General features: G+C 42.0%; 1 pseudogene; it reads left to right on the top strand.

The window, feature by feature from the left end:
- Positions 1 to 15,968, top strand: part of LOC139583175 (glutamate receptor ionotropic, kainate 2-like) — a 198,807-nt pseudogene that overhangs the window by 140,513 nt on the left and 42,326 nt on the right.

Here is a 15,968-nt window from a genome sequence, read left to right as displayed (position 1 = left end):
ACCTTATACAGGTTGTCTAATGGAAATCTAATCAAATCTATTTAGCAAGAGACACCTTTTGTCTCATGATGTAATAATGCTCTGACATCATATCTCTCTCTCTGTGTGCAGACGGACGCAGCGCTGATGTACGACGCGGTGCACGTGGTAGCGGTGGCAGTGCAGCAGTCGCAGCAGATCACTGTCAGCTCGCTGCAGTGCAACCGCCACAAACCCTGGCGCTTCGGAGGGCGCTTTATAAGCCTCATCAAAGAGGTACCGTAATACTTCAAATGTTAGCGTTTCATTGACATACAGTATAGGATGAATTGAGTAAGTATGACTTAATGTTAATTAAGTTAATATGACTATGGCTTGTGTTTAAGTTATCACTACTCAGTTTATTTAGTGACTCACTAAACACCAGTCTCAACATCAACAGTGAAGAGGGGACTCCGGGATGCTGGACTTCTAGACAGAGCAAAAAAGAAAAAGCCATATCTCAGACTGGCCAATAAAAATAAAAGATTAAGATGGGCAAAAGAACACAGACACTGGACAGAGGAACTCTGCCTAGAAGGCCAGCATCCCGGAGTAACCTCTTCACTGTTGACATTGAGACTGGTGTTTAGTGAGTAATGAAGCTGCCAGTTGAGGACTTCTGAGGCGTCTGTTTCTCAAACTAGACACTTTAATGTACTTGTCCTCTTGCTCAGTTGTGCACCGGGGACAGTTTGTGCTGTTCTGTGAAGGGAGTAGTACACAGCGTTGTACGAGATCTTCAGTTTCTTGGCAATTTCTCGCATGGAATAGCTTTCATTTCTGAGAATAAGAATAGACTGAAGAGTTCCAGAAGAAAGATATTTGTCTCTGGCCATTTTGAGCCTGTAATTGAACCCACAAGTGCTGATGCTCCAGATACTCAACTAGTCTATAGAAGGCCAGTTTAATTGCTTCTTTAATCAGAACAACCGTTTGCAGCTGTGCTAAAATAATTGCAAAAGGGTTTTCTAATGATCAATTAGCCTTTTAAAATGATAAACTTGGATTAGCTAACACAACATGACATTGGAACACAGGAGTGATGGTTGCTGATAATGGGCCTCTGCACGCCTACGTAGATATTCCATTAAAAGTCAGCCGTTTCCAGGTACAATAGTCATTTACAACACTAACAATGTCTACACTGTATTTCTGATCAATTTGATGTTATTTTAATGGACAAAAACGTGCTTTTCTTTCAAAAACAAGGACATTTCCAAGTGACCCCAAACATTTGAATGGTAGTGTGTATATATATATATTTTTGTCAGATGTTACTATGGAATACTGAAGTATAATTACAAGCATTTCATAAGTGTCAAAGGCTTTTATTGACAATTACATGAAGTTGATGCAAAGAGTCAATATTTGCAGTGTTGACCCTTCTTTTTCAAAACCTCTTTAATCCAAGCTGGAATGCTGTCAATTAACTTCTGGGCCACATCCTGACTGATGGCAGCCAATTCTTGCATAATCAATGCTTGGAGATTGTCAGAATTTGTGGGGTTTTGTTTGTCCACCCGCCTTTTGAGAATTGACAACAAGTTCTCAATGGGATTAAGATCTGGGGAGTTTCCTGGCCATGGACCCAAAATATTGATGTTTTGTTCCCCGAGCCACTTAGTTACCACTTTTGCCTTATGACAAGGTGCTCCATCATGCTGGAAAAGGCATTGTTTGTCACCAAACTGTTCCTGGATGGTTGGGAGAAGTTGCTCTCGGAGGATGTTTTGGTACCATTCTTTATTCATGGCTGTGTTGTTAGGCAAAATTGTGAGTGAGCCCAATCCCTTGGCTGAGAAGCAACCCCACACATGAATGGTCTCAGGATGCTTTACTGTTGGCATGACGCAGGACTGATGGTAACGCTCACCTTGTCTTCTCCGGACAAGCTTTTTTCCGGATGCCCCAAACAATCGGAAAGGGGATTCATAGAAAATGACTTTACCCCAGTCCTCAGCAGTCCAATCCCTGTACCGTTTGCAGAATATCAGTCTGTCCCTGATGTTTTTCCTGGAGAGAAGTGGCTTCTTTGCTGCCCTTTTTGACACCAGGCCATCCTCCAAAAGTCTTCACATCACTTTGTGTGCAGATGCACTCACACCTGCCTGCTGCCATTCCTGAGCAAGCTCTGTACCGGTGGTGCCCCGATCCCACAGCTGAATCAACTTTAGGAGACGGTCCTGGCGCTTGCTGGCCTTTCTTGGGTGCCCTGAAGCCTTCTTCACAACAATTGAACCGCTCTCTTTGAAGTTCTTGATGATCCGATAAATGGTTGATTTAGGTGCGATCTTACTGGCACCAATATCCTTGCCTGTGAAGCCCTTTTCGTGCAAAGCAATGTTAACGGCACATGTTTCCTTGCAGGTTACCATGGTTGACAGAGGAAGAACAATGAATCCAAGCACCACCCTCCTTTTGAAGCTTCCAGTCTGTTATTCGAACTCAATCAGCATGACAGAGTGATCTCCAGCCTTGTCCTCGTCAACACTCACACCTGTGTTAACGAGATAATCACTGACATGATGTCAGCTGGTCCTTTTGTGGCAGGGCTGAAATGCAGTGGAAATGTTTTGGGGGGATTCAGTTCATTTGCATGGCAAAGAGGGACTTTGCAATTAATTGCAGTTCATCTGATCACTCTTCACAACATTCTGGAGAATATGCAAATTGCCATCCTACAAACTGAGGCATCAGACTTTGTGAAAATTAATACTTTCTCAAAACTTAATACATTCTCAAAACTTTTGCCCACGACTGTATACATATATATATATATATTTAAGTGTAATTGTAATTTTTGTTTATTGATGTGTTCATTCAGAGCTGCAAAATATGCCGTGGTCTCGGCATGACTCCCTGCTTAAATACAAATGTACTGTCCCCCACCACTTTAGTCTCTCATATCTCTCCCTGCGCTGTCTCTCTGATCCTCCAATCACTTTGAAGTAAAAATTCAAGCACAACCAACTTCACAGTGTAATGAACTCTAATACCTGTCAAACAAGCTTCTGTGGTGCTCGTCTCTATTGTCTCTTGTTGTATTTAAATGCAGACAGTGTGGAGAGAGCCAGGCGGAAGGTCTAGCTAATTGAAATTAAAGCATTGTAGGCTTTTGGTTTGTGGATCAAAATATAATGAAAGAGCATATGTGGTATTATGGGTAATTGAGGGATACAATTTGGACACATTGGACTTTGTTTTTGAGTTGAATTAGGTGGTTGGTGTGTGTGTGTGTGTGTGTGTGTGTGTGTGTGTGTGTGTGTGTGTGTGTGTGTGTGTGTGTGTGTGTGTGTGTGTGTGTGTGTGTGTGTGTGTGTGTGTGTGTGTGTGTGTGTGTGTGTGTGTGTGTGTGTGCCCCTCTCTATAGGCCCATTGGGATGGCTTGACTGGACACATCCTCTTCAACAAAACTAACGGATTGAGGACAGACTTTGACCTGGATGTAATCAGTCTAAAGGAGGAAGGACTGGAAAAAGTGAGTTTGTGTGTGTGCGTGGGTCAGTGGTGGTCGGTGCCGTTTCAGATTAGGAGGAGGATTTTTTTCTTATTAACATTACCTTATAAAACAGAAAGCTTACCTTGATTTGGAAGAGTTGCAGTGTTGGATAGCCTTGGTCAGCTAGCTAGCATTCCTCTTTGTTTGAGTCAGGTTGTTAAGTTGGCTAAAATAGCTGCATTAGCTAGCTAAGTAATTGAAATGTAAACTAAGAAGAATAAAAAATACAGCTAAATATAATTTTCTCTCTCTGCTGCTTCTCCTTCCTTTTGAAGAAATCAATTTGTTCAAAACTCTTCAACTATTGTCTTTCTCTCTCTTTGAATCAACTCTTTGAGTCAATTGTTGAAAATAATGGCGCTGGAGGAGATGGCTGCCGTTTTACAGGCTCCTAACCAATTGTGCTATTGTGTGTGTTTCTTAGCGTTATTTGTAACTTATTTTGTACATAATGTTTCTGCCACCATCTCTTAAGACCAAAAAGAGCTTCTGGATATCAGGAAACCGATTACTCACCTTGTACTGGACCAAGGTTTTTCTTTAACGAGTCGGACGCAAAGGATTTACTTCAGAAACCAGACAAGTCCCAAATCCCTGTCATTTGCATGAAGAAGAGACGGAGATATGGGGGTCGTAGGTCAGGGTGCCTTGTAAGAATCCGACAGCAAGTGGGTAACCCGCCTCTACCATCAGTCCTATTAGCCAACACGCAATCATTGGATAATAATCTGGATGAGCTCCGATCAAGACTATCCTACCAACATGACATTAAAAACTGTAATATCTTGTTTCACAGAGTCGAAACGACGACATGGATAACATACAACTGGCTGGGTTTTCCGTGCATCGGCAAGATAGAACATCTGCCTCCGGAAAGACAATGGATAGCGGTCTGTGTCTATTTGTCAATAACAGCTGGTGAACGAAATCTAAGATGAATGAAGTCTCAAGGTTTTGCTCACCTGAGGTAAAGTATCTCATGATAAGCTGTAGACTACACTATGTACCAAGAATTTTCATCTGTATTTTTCATAGCTGGCTATTTACCACCACAAACTGATGCTGGCACTAAGAACGCACTCAACGAGTTGTATAAGGCCCTAAGCAAACAAGAAAATGCTCATCCAGAGGCGGTGCTCCTAGTGGCCGGGGACTTTAATTCAGGGAAACTTAAATATGTTTTACCTCATTTCTACCAGCATGTAATATGTGCAACCAGTGAAAAAAACCTCTAGACCACCTTTACTCCACACACAGAATGTAACGTTCGTCGTCGGAATGAGACCAAAGCGCAGCGTAGAAAGTGTTCATGATTTAATGTTCACAAAAACATTCAAACAAAATGACAAAAGGAGAAAAACGAAAGCGCACAGTTCTGTCACGGAAACATCCTAAACAGAAAACAACACGCCACAAAACCCAAACGGAAAATGACAACTTATATATGATCCCCAATCAGAGACAACGATAGACATCTGCCTCTGATTGGGAACCACACTCGGCAAAACAACAAAGAAATAGAAAACATAGATTTTCCAACCCGAGTCACACCCTGGCCTAACCAAACATAGAGAATAAATAAGGATCTCTAAGGTCAGGGCGTGACACAGAGACACATACAAAGCTCTCTCTCGCCCTCTATTTGGCAAATCTGACCATAATTCTATCCTCCTGATTCTTGTTAACAAGCAAAAACTAAAGCCGGAAGTACCAGTGACTCGCTCAATAGGGAAGTGGTCAGATGACGCAGATGCTAAGCTACAGGACTGTTTTGCTAGCACAGACGGGAATATGTTCTGGGATTCTTCCAACGGCATTGAGGAGCAATAAGTGCATTGATGATGTTGTCCCCACAGTGACCGTACGTACGTAAATACCCCAACCAGAAGCCATGGATTACAGGTAACATCCACACTGAGCTAAAGGATAGAGCTGCCACTTTGAGGGAGTGGGGACTAACCCGCTCCCTCAAATCCCACTCTGCCCTCGGACGAACCATCAAACAGGCAAAGCGTCAATACAGGACGAAGATTAAATCCTACAACACTGGCTTTGATGCTCGTTGGATGTGGCAGGGATTGCAAACTATTACGAACTACAAAGGGAAGCACAGCCACGAGCTGCCCAGTGACATGAGCCTACTAGATGAGCTAAATTACTTCTATGTGCCCTCACTGACATTTTCAACCTGTCCCTGACCAAGTCGGTAATACCAACATGTTTCAAGCAGACTACCATAGTCCCTGTGCCCAAGAACACCAAGGTAACCTACCTAAATGACTACCGACCCGTAGTACTCAGGTCTGTAGACATGAAGTGCTTTGAAAAGCTGGTCATGGCTCACATCAACACCATTATCCCAGAAACCCTAGACCCACCTAATTTGCATACATATTACGTCCCAACAGATCCACAGATGACGCAATCTCTATTGCACTCCACACTGCCCTTTCCCACCTGGACAAAAGGAACACCTATTTGAGAATGCTATTCATTGACTACAGCTCAGCGTTCAACACCATAGTGCCCTCAAAGCTCGTCACTAAGCTAAGGACCTTGGTAATAATCACCTCCCTCCGCAACTCGATCCTGAACTTCTTGACGGTCTGCCTCCAGGTGGTAAGGGTAGGTAACAACACATTTGCCAGGCTGATCCTCAACATGGGGGCCCTTCAGGGGTGCGTTCTCAGTCCCCTTCTGTACCAACTGTTCTCCCATGACTGCATGGCCAAGCACGACTCCAACACCATCATTAAGTTTGCCGATGACACAACAGTGGTAGGCCTGATCACCGACAACGATGAGACAGCCTATAGGGAGGAGGTCAGAGACCAGGCATTGTGGTGCCAGGATAACAACCTCTGCCTCAGCGTGATCAAGACAAAGGAGAGGATCGTGGACTACAGGAAAAGGAGGCCCGAGCATGCCCCCATTCTCATTGACGGTGCTGTAGTGGAGCAGGTTGAGAGTTTCAAGTACCTTGGTGTCTACATCACCAATGAACTGTCGTGGTCCAAGCACACCAAGATGGTCGTGAAGAGGGTACGACAATGCCTATTCTCCCACAGAAGATTGAGAAGATTTGGCATGGGTCTTCAGATCCTCAAAAGGTTACACAGCTGCACCATTGAGAGCATCCTGACAGGTTGCATCACCCCGCCTGGTATGGCAACTGCTCAGCCTCCGACCGCAAGGCACTACAGATGGTAGTGCGTACGGCCCAGTACAACACTTGGGCCAAGCTTCCCGCCATCCAGGAGCTCTATACATGGTGGTGTCAGAGGAAGGCCCTAAAAATTGTCAAAGACTCCAGCCACCCTAGTCATAGACTGTTCTCTCTGCTAACGCACGGCAAGTGGTACCTGAGCTCCAAAAGGCTTCTTAACAGCTTCTACCCCCAACCCCCAAGCTTCTACCCCCTTCTACCCCCAATTTTTACGCTGTTGCTACTCTCTGTTTATTATCTATGCATAGTCACTTCAACTCTACCAACGTACATATTACCTCAATTACCTCGACTAAACAGAATTGTTTTAAGTTTTAAGAGGATATCTTTTTTTTGTTGGAAGCACCAAAAAGTTACTTTTTCTAATCTTCTTATAGAGTCACATGCAGGTAAGATGTTTTGATTTCCTATATAGCACCAGAAAGAGCAGATTCTGAGGTTTCAAAATATCACTTTTTACAAACAAAAGAACAGTTCCATGAGCTCCACACTTGAGCATGAGGCAATAGATAACCTACAGTAAAAATACATCTCATTCTAATGTTACCCAAGACCTTCATAAACACAACCAAAGTATTATTTTTTCCGATAGCATCTGCCTGTCCTCCTCCTTAAGGATCGAACCCCAGAAACAGCAGGGGTTCAAACTTTAGAACCCAGTTCCTATATTATAATATAAAAATGTATTTTATTAAACAAAACTATGCAACATTTTATCTCTGGGACCCTCAGGATGATAAATCAGAGCAAGATTACTGAATGTAAGTACATTATTTACCTTCAGAGGTGAATGTATCAAACCAGTTTCCGTGATACATTTTTTTTTTTTGTACACTCCTCAAACAACAGCATGGTATTTTTTCACAGTAAGTGTAGCTACTGTAAATTGGACAGTGCAGTTAGATTAACAAGAATTTAAGCTTTCTGCTTAATGTCCTGGGAAATGTTCTTGTTACTTACAATGTCATGCTAATCATATTAGCACACGTTAGCTCAACCGTCCCGGTGGAGGGACACCAATCCCGTAGAGGATATCCTGTTGTCTTAATGACTCATTTATGACAATTTCCAGTGTCATTGGAAATCGTCATAAATGAGTCATTAGTGAAACCATTTATCAAGATTGCATTTATAGTAGTTATTCATTTACACTCATGACACTTTATATAAGCTCATGAATTATCAACTACATAATATCAAGAGTGGAGAGATTCAAGGAATTGCTTCATGATTTCACATTTGGACTCATTGTCTAGATATGGCATCCTCCAGCAGTCTCCTGTCAGAAGCACAGATCCTGTGTTCTGTTTGGAATTGTTCATTGAGCCTGTCACCACTTCATGTGGACACAACTTCTGCATGGCCTGCATCAGAAAGTACTGGGACAGTAATGGCCTGTGCCAGTGTCCACTGTTTAAGGATAAACTCTACAGGAGATCTGAGCTTCGCATCAATACTTTCATTTCTGAGATTGCTCCTTCGTTCAGGAAGTCAGTTCAAGTAAAAGCTACAAGCAGCCCAGACCAAAGCCATGCCGGCCCTGGAGAAGTGGCCTATGATGTATGTACCGGGACGAAACTCAAGGCCCTGAAGTCATGCATGGAGTACTTGACCTCTTACTGTGAGACTCACCTGCAGCCTCATCAGATAGCCCCAGCCCTGCAGACCTGAAGACACACAGGCTGATCGACCCTGCGGAGAACCTGGAAAACAGGATTTGTAAGGAGCACAACAAACTCCTTGAGTTGTTCTGAAGGACTGATCAGACGTGTGTTCATTGGCGATTTTAGCATGTAAATCTTGGTGGGGCAAAAACCCAAAAAGTGGAATGCATGCCAGAAAAGCCACTACACAACACAACACTAAACAATACATGTATTGCACTACAAACGGTGCCCACAAACCCACAAAGGGTCTACATAAAGCTGTGCCAACAGCAGTCCCAACACCTTACCACTATTACATCTGGAGCCTTGTCTGGCAGCGAAACAGTTCATTCAGCCTCATTCACTTCCTTTAAAAAAAACATAGCTGATATGGCTGACTTGCTTAAACAAATGTGGTTTCTAATGACAATTGAAATGTACAAACTATGGCCTAAGGGGACGACAAGCGGATAAGAGACAATCCGGACATAACATTAGTCAATATAACTATTTGTATGCATCTGGGTGTGTGTGGAGTAAAGGTGGTCTAGGATTGTTTTCCCTCTGGTTGCACATGTGACCTGCTGGTAAAAATTTGGTAAAACTGATTTAAGTTTGCCTGCATTAAAGTCCCCGGCCACTAGGAGCGCCGCTTCTGGGTGAGCATTTTCTTCTTTGCTTATGGCCTTATAGAGTTGGTTGAGAGCGGTCTTAGTGCCAGCTTTGTTCTGTGTTGGTAAATAGACGGCTACGAATAATATAGATGAGAACTCTCTAGGTAGATAGTGTGGTCTACAGCTTATCATAAGGTACTCTACCTCAGGCGAGCAAAACCGTAAGACTTCTTCAATATTACTCATCGCGCACCAGCTATTATTGACAAATAGACACACACCCCCACCCCTCGTCTTACCAGAGGTAGCGTCTCTGTTCTGCCTGTGCATGAAAAATCCTGCTAGCTCTATATTGTCCATATCGTCGTTCAGCCATGTCTCGGTGAAAAATAAGCTGTTACAGTTTTTAATGTCCCGTTGGTAGGATAATCTTAATCGTTGATCATCAGTTTTATTTTCCGATTGCACGTTAGCAAGAAGAACGGATGGCAGTGGGAGTTTATCGCTCGCCTACGGATTCTACACAAAACGCAAAACAACTTACATGCCCTGTGTCTGGTGTGCGCTTTACGCATGTACATTGAAAGGATCTGGGATATCCAGTTATGTACCAGCTTTTTGTCTGTTTTGCTATTCCAGCTCAAGTAAGGCCACTCTCTAAACAGCGTCTCTCCCACTGGCATATAGCAGCAAGGGGCAAGGGTTACCTGGCAGTGTACAGGGTCTCCAAAATGGGTCTGGCAGCGTCTTGGGCGTTGTTTAAAGGGTTGACTGTAGGAGATATTTGTGCTGCGGAGAGTTTTGCATCGCCGCACACTTTTGTGAGGTTTTATCGCTTGGATGTCTGTGCTCACAGTGTGCTTAAGACTGTGACAGTAGAAAGTCACTAGGCAGCATGCTGTGTGCCCAATTTAAAAAATATATATATATATATATATATACAGTGGGGAGAACAAGTATTTGATACACTGCCGATTTTGCAGGTTTTCCTACTTACAAAGCATGTAGAGGTCTGTAATTTTTATCATAGGTACACTTCAACTATGAGAGACGGAATCTAAAACAAAAATCCAGAAAATCACATTGTATGATTTTTAAGTAATTAATTTGCATTTTATTGCATGACATAAGTATTTGATACATCAGAAAAGCAGAACTTAATATTTGGTACAGAAACCTTTGTTTGCAATTACAGAGATCATACGTTTCCTGTAGTTCTTGACTAGGTTTGCACACACTGCAGCAGGGATTTTGGCCCACTCCTCCCTACAGATCTTCTCCAGATCCTTCAGGTTTCGGGGCTGTCGCTGGGCAATACGGAGTTTCAGCTCCCTCCAAAGATTTTCTATTGGGTTCAGGTCTGGAGACTGGCTAGGCCACTCCAGGACCTTGAGATGCTTCTTACGGAGCCACTCCTTAGTTGCCATGGCTGTGTGCTTTGTGTCGTTGTCATGCTGGAAGACCCAGCCACGACCCATCTTCAATGCTCTTACTGAGGGAAGGAGGTTGTTGGCCAAGATCTCGCGATACATGGCCCCATCCATCCTCCCCTCAATACGGTGCAGTCGTCCTGTCCCCTTTGCAGAAAAGCATCCCCAAAGAATGATGTTTCCACCTCCATGCTTCACGGTTGGGATGGTGTTCTTGGGGTTGTACTCATACTTCTTCTTCCTCCAAACACGGCGAGTGGAGTTAGACAAAAAGCTCTATTTTTGTCTCATCAGACCACATGACCTTCTCCCATTCCTCCTCTGGATCATCCAGATGGTCATTGGCAAACTTCAGACAGGCCTGGACATGCACTGGCTTAAGCAGGGGGACCTTGCGTGCGCTGCAGGATTTTAATCCATGACGGCGTAGTGTGTTACTAATGGTTTTCTTTGAGACGGTGGTCCCAGCTCTCTTCAGGTCATTGACCAGGTCCTGCCGTGTAGTTCTGGGCTGATCCCTCACCTTCCTCATGATCATTGATGCCCCACGAGGTGAAATCTTGCATGGAGCCCCAGACCGAGGGTGATTGACCGTCATCTTGAACTTCTTCCATTTTCTAATAATTGCGCCAACAGTTGTTTCCTTCTCACCAAGCTGCTTGCCTATTGTCCTGTAGCCCATCCCAGCCTTGTGCAGGTCTACAATTTTATCCCTGATGTCCTTACACAGCTCTCTGGTCTTGGCCATTGTGGAGAGGTTGGAATCTGTTTGATTGAGTGTGTGGACAGGTGTCTTTTATACAGGTAACGAGTTCAAACAGGTGCAGTTAATACAGGTAATGAGTGGAGAACAGGAGGGCTTCTTAAAGAAAAACTAACAGGTCTGTGAGAGCCGGAATTCTTACTGGTTGGTAGGTGATCAAATACTTATGTCATGCAATAAAATGCTAATTAATTATTTAAAAATCATACAATGTGATTTTCTGGATTTTTGTTTTAGATTCCGTCTCTCACAGTTGAAGTGTACCTATGATAAAAATTACAGACCTCTACATGCTTTGTAAGTAGGAAAACCTGCAAAATCGGCAGTGTATCAAATACTTGTTCTCCCCACTGTATATCTCACCTTTATTTAACCAGGTTAATTAACTCTTCTACATTTGCACACACTGTACATAGATTTTTCTTTTTTTCTATTGTTTTATTGACTGTACGTTTGTTTATGTGTAACTCTGTGTTGTTTTTGTTGCACTGCTTTGCTTTATCTTGGCCAGGTCGCAGTTGTAAATGAGAACTTGTTCTCAACTGGCCTACCTGGTTAAATAACGGTGAAATAAAAAAATAAAATAAATAAAAATGCTTGGGAATAATTTGGAACAGATTTCGAAAATGAAAATCACTTGGAGCTGACCCTGATACAGCACACCCCACTCTTATTCTGTCTGAGGACAGTAAATAAGTATACAATCAGAAGACAGAATCTCATTGAAAACCCCAAAAGAGTGTGTGTGTGTGTCCTAGGAAAGAAGGGCTTCTCCTCTGGGCAATTTTACTATGAGGTGCAGATCAAGGGGAAGACTGATTGGGGTTTAGGAGTGACAAAAGAGTCCATCAACAGGAAGAGAAACATTTGCCTGAGACATGGGAAATTAGCATGAAGCTCTTGATAAACCTGCTGTCCCACTCCTCCTGAGAGAGAAGCCCCAGAAGGTGGGAGTATTTTTGGATTATGAGGAGGGTCAGGTATCCTTCTATGATGTGGAGGTTAGATCTCATACAGTATCTACTCTTTCACTGGCCATACCTTCACTGAGGCACTACCCATACTTTGGCCCCAAGCCCAATGATGGTGGTAAAAACTCTGCCCCCCTGACCATCACTCTTGTCAATCAAACAGTTAGGATTGTAGCTTTTTATTTTTAAAAAGCGATTTATAAAAAGAAAATGCTTAATTAAATCGCTCAACTATCAAGCATAACAAAATACATACAGATATCATTGAATAAATATGAATGTTCTTATTGTTTGTGTATTTTAATTTTCAAGTCAAATCCAACTTGTAAAATAAGAACATTTGCAGCCCCCCTGCTCCTTTCATATTTATTTTGAACCTGACAAACTCCCCAGTCCCTGCTGGTGATAGCATACCCATATCGCGACGCTGCCACCACAATACTTGAAAAGACAGGCTTTCCTGGCTTTTGTGTTGTATTGGATTTTTTCTTTATGCCCCCAAAAATATGTTTTTTTTATGTGTTGTCTTGCCTTATTACTTAACGGCCTTGTTGCAAACAGAATGAAAGACTTTGCCATACAGGCCAGTAATGTGGAGTGAATGCAGTGTTGTTGATCGTCTGTATTTTCAATCAATACATCAATACAATTTATATATTTTTTTATTAATTTGGAAAATGTTCTATAATTTGTCGTTTACTTTGAAAATGTGGAGTAGGTTGTGTAGATTGGTAGGAATAATCCAATGTAATCCCTTTTTAGATAACATTTTAAGGCATTGAAATGTGAAGACCGTGCAATGGGTGTGTAGACTTTCACTAGCGACTTTATACCACTGGTGCGTGTGTTCACAACTCATGTCTGTCTGTGTATGCATATACAGTACCATTTTATGATATGAGGGGATCATATGTTTCCCCAACAGATTGGAACATGGGACCCTCCCAGTGGGCTGAACATGACAGAGAACCACAAGAGCAAGACGTCTAACATCACTGACTCTCTGGCTAACAAATCCCTCCGCGTCTCCACCATACTGGTAAACATACATTTGGCTAGTTCTCTTTCTTTCTGCGGCCTCACATATGCACACAGCAGGATCACTGAAGTCATGACGACTGAGAGGAGAGATTGAATCAGTGGGGTGCCCAATCAAAAAACGACAAATGGGTAAAATAATATGTTAGGGGGTAAATCCACCCAAAACAACTCATTCATTTAATTTACAGTGTTAAATAACACTAATATGTGAGAACAATATTTTTTGTGAACAAATGTTTCATTTTGGCGATATAAAATGGCGAAGTAAAATCGCCTAAACAAACTGCACTATCAATTTAGGAGTCTACAATCTCACCATGTTCAACCTGCAGATCGATGTTCCCAACAGGGTGGAGTCTGACATTCGCAGCGGCAAATATACTTTTGAGGAGATGGGAAACATTGCACATGCTACGGTGGTAATGGGCCGTGCGGTGCATTCTGGGCGAATCTGGGACAAGGAGTGCATGGTAGTCTATTGGGCGCGAGCTCAAAAACCCAACATTAGCATGAATTTCATCAACAAGAAGTACAACATTACAAATCTTTTCCGAGATGTGAGACAATTAACTTGCTATCTGTAATATCGTATAGCTTTGGAATTGTGACATTACGTACTTTCGAGGAAAAAAGGCACGTTTCTCGACATATGAGAGGGGATTGTGAGGCGTCTGTTTCTCAAACTAGACACTCTAATGTACTTGTCCTCATGCTCAGTTCTGCACCAGGGCCTCCCACTCCTCTTTCTATTCTGGTTAGAGACAGTTTTCAGCTGTGCTAACATAATTGCAAAAGGGTTTTCTAATGATCAATTAGCCTTTTAAAATGATAAACTTGGATTAGCTAACACAATGTGCCATTGGAACACAGGAGTGATGGTTGCTGATAATGGGCCTCTGTACGCCTATGTAGATGTCACATTACAAAATCTGCCGTTTCCAGCTACAATAGTAATTTACAACATTAACAATGTCTACACTGTATTTCTGATCAATTTGATGTTATTTTAATGGACAAAAAAAAAGGCATTTCTAAGTGACCTCTAATTTTGAACGGTTGTGTAGAAGTAAGATTTTGAGACATAGCATGTATTATTTTCATATTTTAGTGATTTGCTTTATGCAACATTCCTGTTCTTTTTAGAAGTTGTCTCACAAAAACAAGTGTTATCTCGGTGAAATGTAAATTAGCCACTGAGCGTCCTTTTTATTTTCAAAGCCTTTTACGTTTAATTCAGCTCGTGTCATGCTAATTTAGCTTTTTGCGACCCACGGAAACAACTTTGCAGACAACCACCACAACATGTAAAATTCTAAAGTTGTTGTGAGAAAGCAACACTGCTCTGTCAACAGAGCTCGGTGCTTATTATCGGATGTATTAGGTTACGAAATCCGACTTTTTGGATATAATGTTAATCCTATGTTAGAGAAAGACTCTACTGAATAATTCAGGACATGAAGAATATTATTTGTCTTGGTAAAATGTATTTCATAAAAATAAAAAACATGAGCTGGCATAACACCCAGAATAATAGTTTGTGGGAGGTGCTTACTAACTATCAAAATAAAAAAGTTGCACACTCCATGTATAATCTCCCAGCAATTTAATGGGTATTTACCAACGTTTCGGCATCACTGTGCCTTCCTCAGGGTGATGTCATGAATACTTGAACCAGGTTATGTAGACACACAGTGCAATTACTGTAACCAATGACAGTAGTGAGGGGTGTGTCATAATGATTAAGTGAATTAAAATGAATTAGTGAAACTGTAAAAAAAATTGTATATGGCATATTAAATATATTACGCTATTGTTATCATATAGAAACATAATGGAATGTTGTACATCGTATTATCGTCAACATACATTATTGTTTCATTCAATTTCACATAATTTCGTATTTCGTTTTTGTTACATGTAATTTTGGTTCAACCTTAATATATAATGAGCATCATCAACAGGGGGAACATGTCAGGTGTACGCTAATAAGCTGTAAAAAAAATTCATGTTACATTTATAAGACTTGTTCATATAGGAAAATGTGGTCATAAGAAGGGCCTGAGATCAAAGTCAATATTCAGACCACTAGGGGTCAATGTCTTTAGAGAGGATATCCAGTAAGCCTCCCTTTGTAGTAATAGGATCTTGATGTTACCTCCTCTCCCCCAAATGTAATGCATGCATATAGGTCTACTGAAGCTCTGATTAGCTATAGTGCACCAGTCTGATATGTTTTTATTAGGTTTTATTTACTGCAGTGTCTATAAATTGTCCAAACGCACAACCGCTTTCCCACTCTATATTGCTATAGAATCTTCAGCAATGCTTTACTTTCGTCAGCCCCAAACATTTTATGAAAGTATGAAAACGTGAAAATGACCATATCCAAGTGCTTGCTTGTCAGACAATGTAAAAAAAAAAAAAAAAGATCTTGATTCTCATGGTCTGAGAGTCCTTTAGGTACCTTTTGGCAAACTCCAAGCTGTCCGGTGCCTTTTACTGAGGAGTGACTTCCGTCTGGCAACTCTACAATCATTGCCTCATTGGTGAAGTGCTGCAGAGATGGTTGTTCTTCTGGAAGGTTCTCCCATCTCCACAGAGGAACTCTGGAGCTCTGTCAGAGTGACCATTGGGTTCTTGGTCACCTCCCTGACCAAGGCCCTTCTCCCCCAGATTACTTAGTTTGGCCAGCTCTAGGAATAATCTTGGTTGTTCCAAACTTCCATTTAAGACTGATGGAGGCCACTGTGTTCTTGG

Source organism: Salvelinus alpinus, chromosome 8, assembly GCF_045679555.1.
Source record: "Salvelinus alpinus chromosome 8, SLU_Salpinus.1, whole genome shotgun sequence".
Taxonomy (NCBI): Eukaryota; Metazoa; Chordata; class Actinopteri; order Salmoniformes; family Salmonidae; genus Salvelinus; species Salvelinus alpinus.
This window is presented reverse-complemented; position numbering and strand designations above follow the sequence as displayed.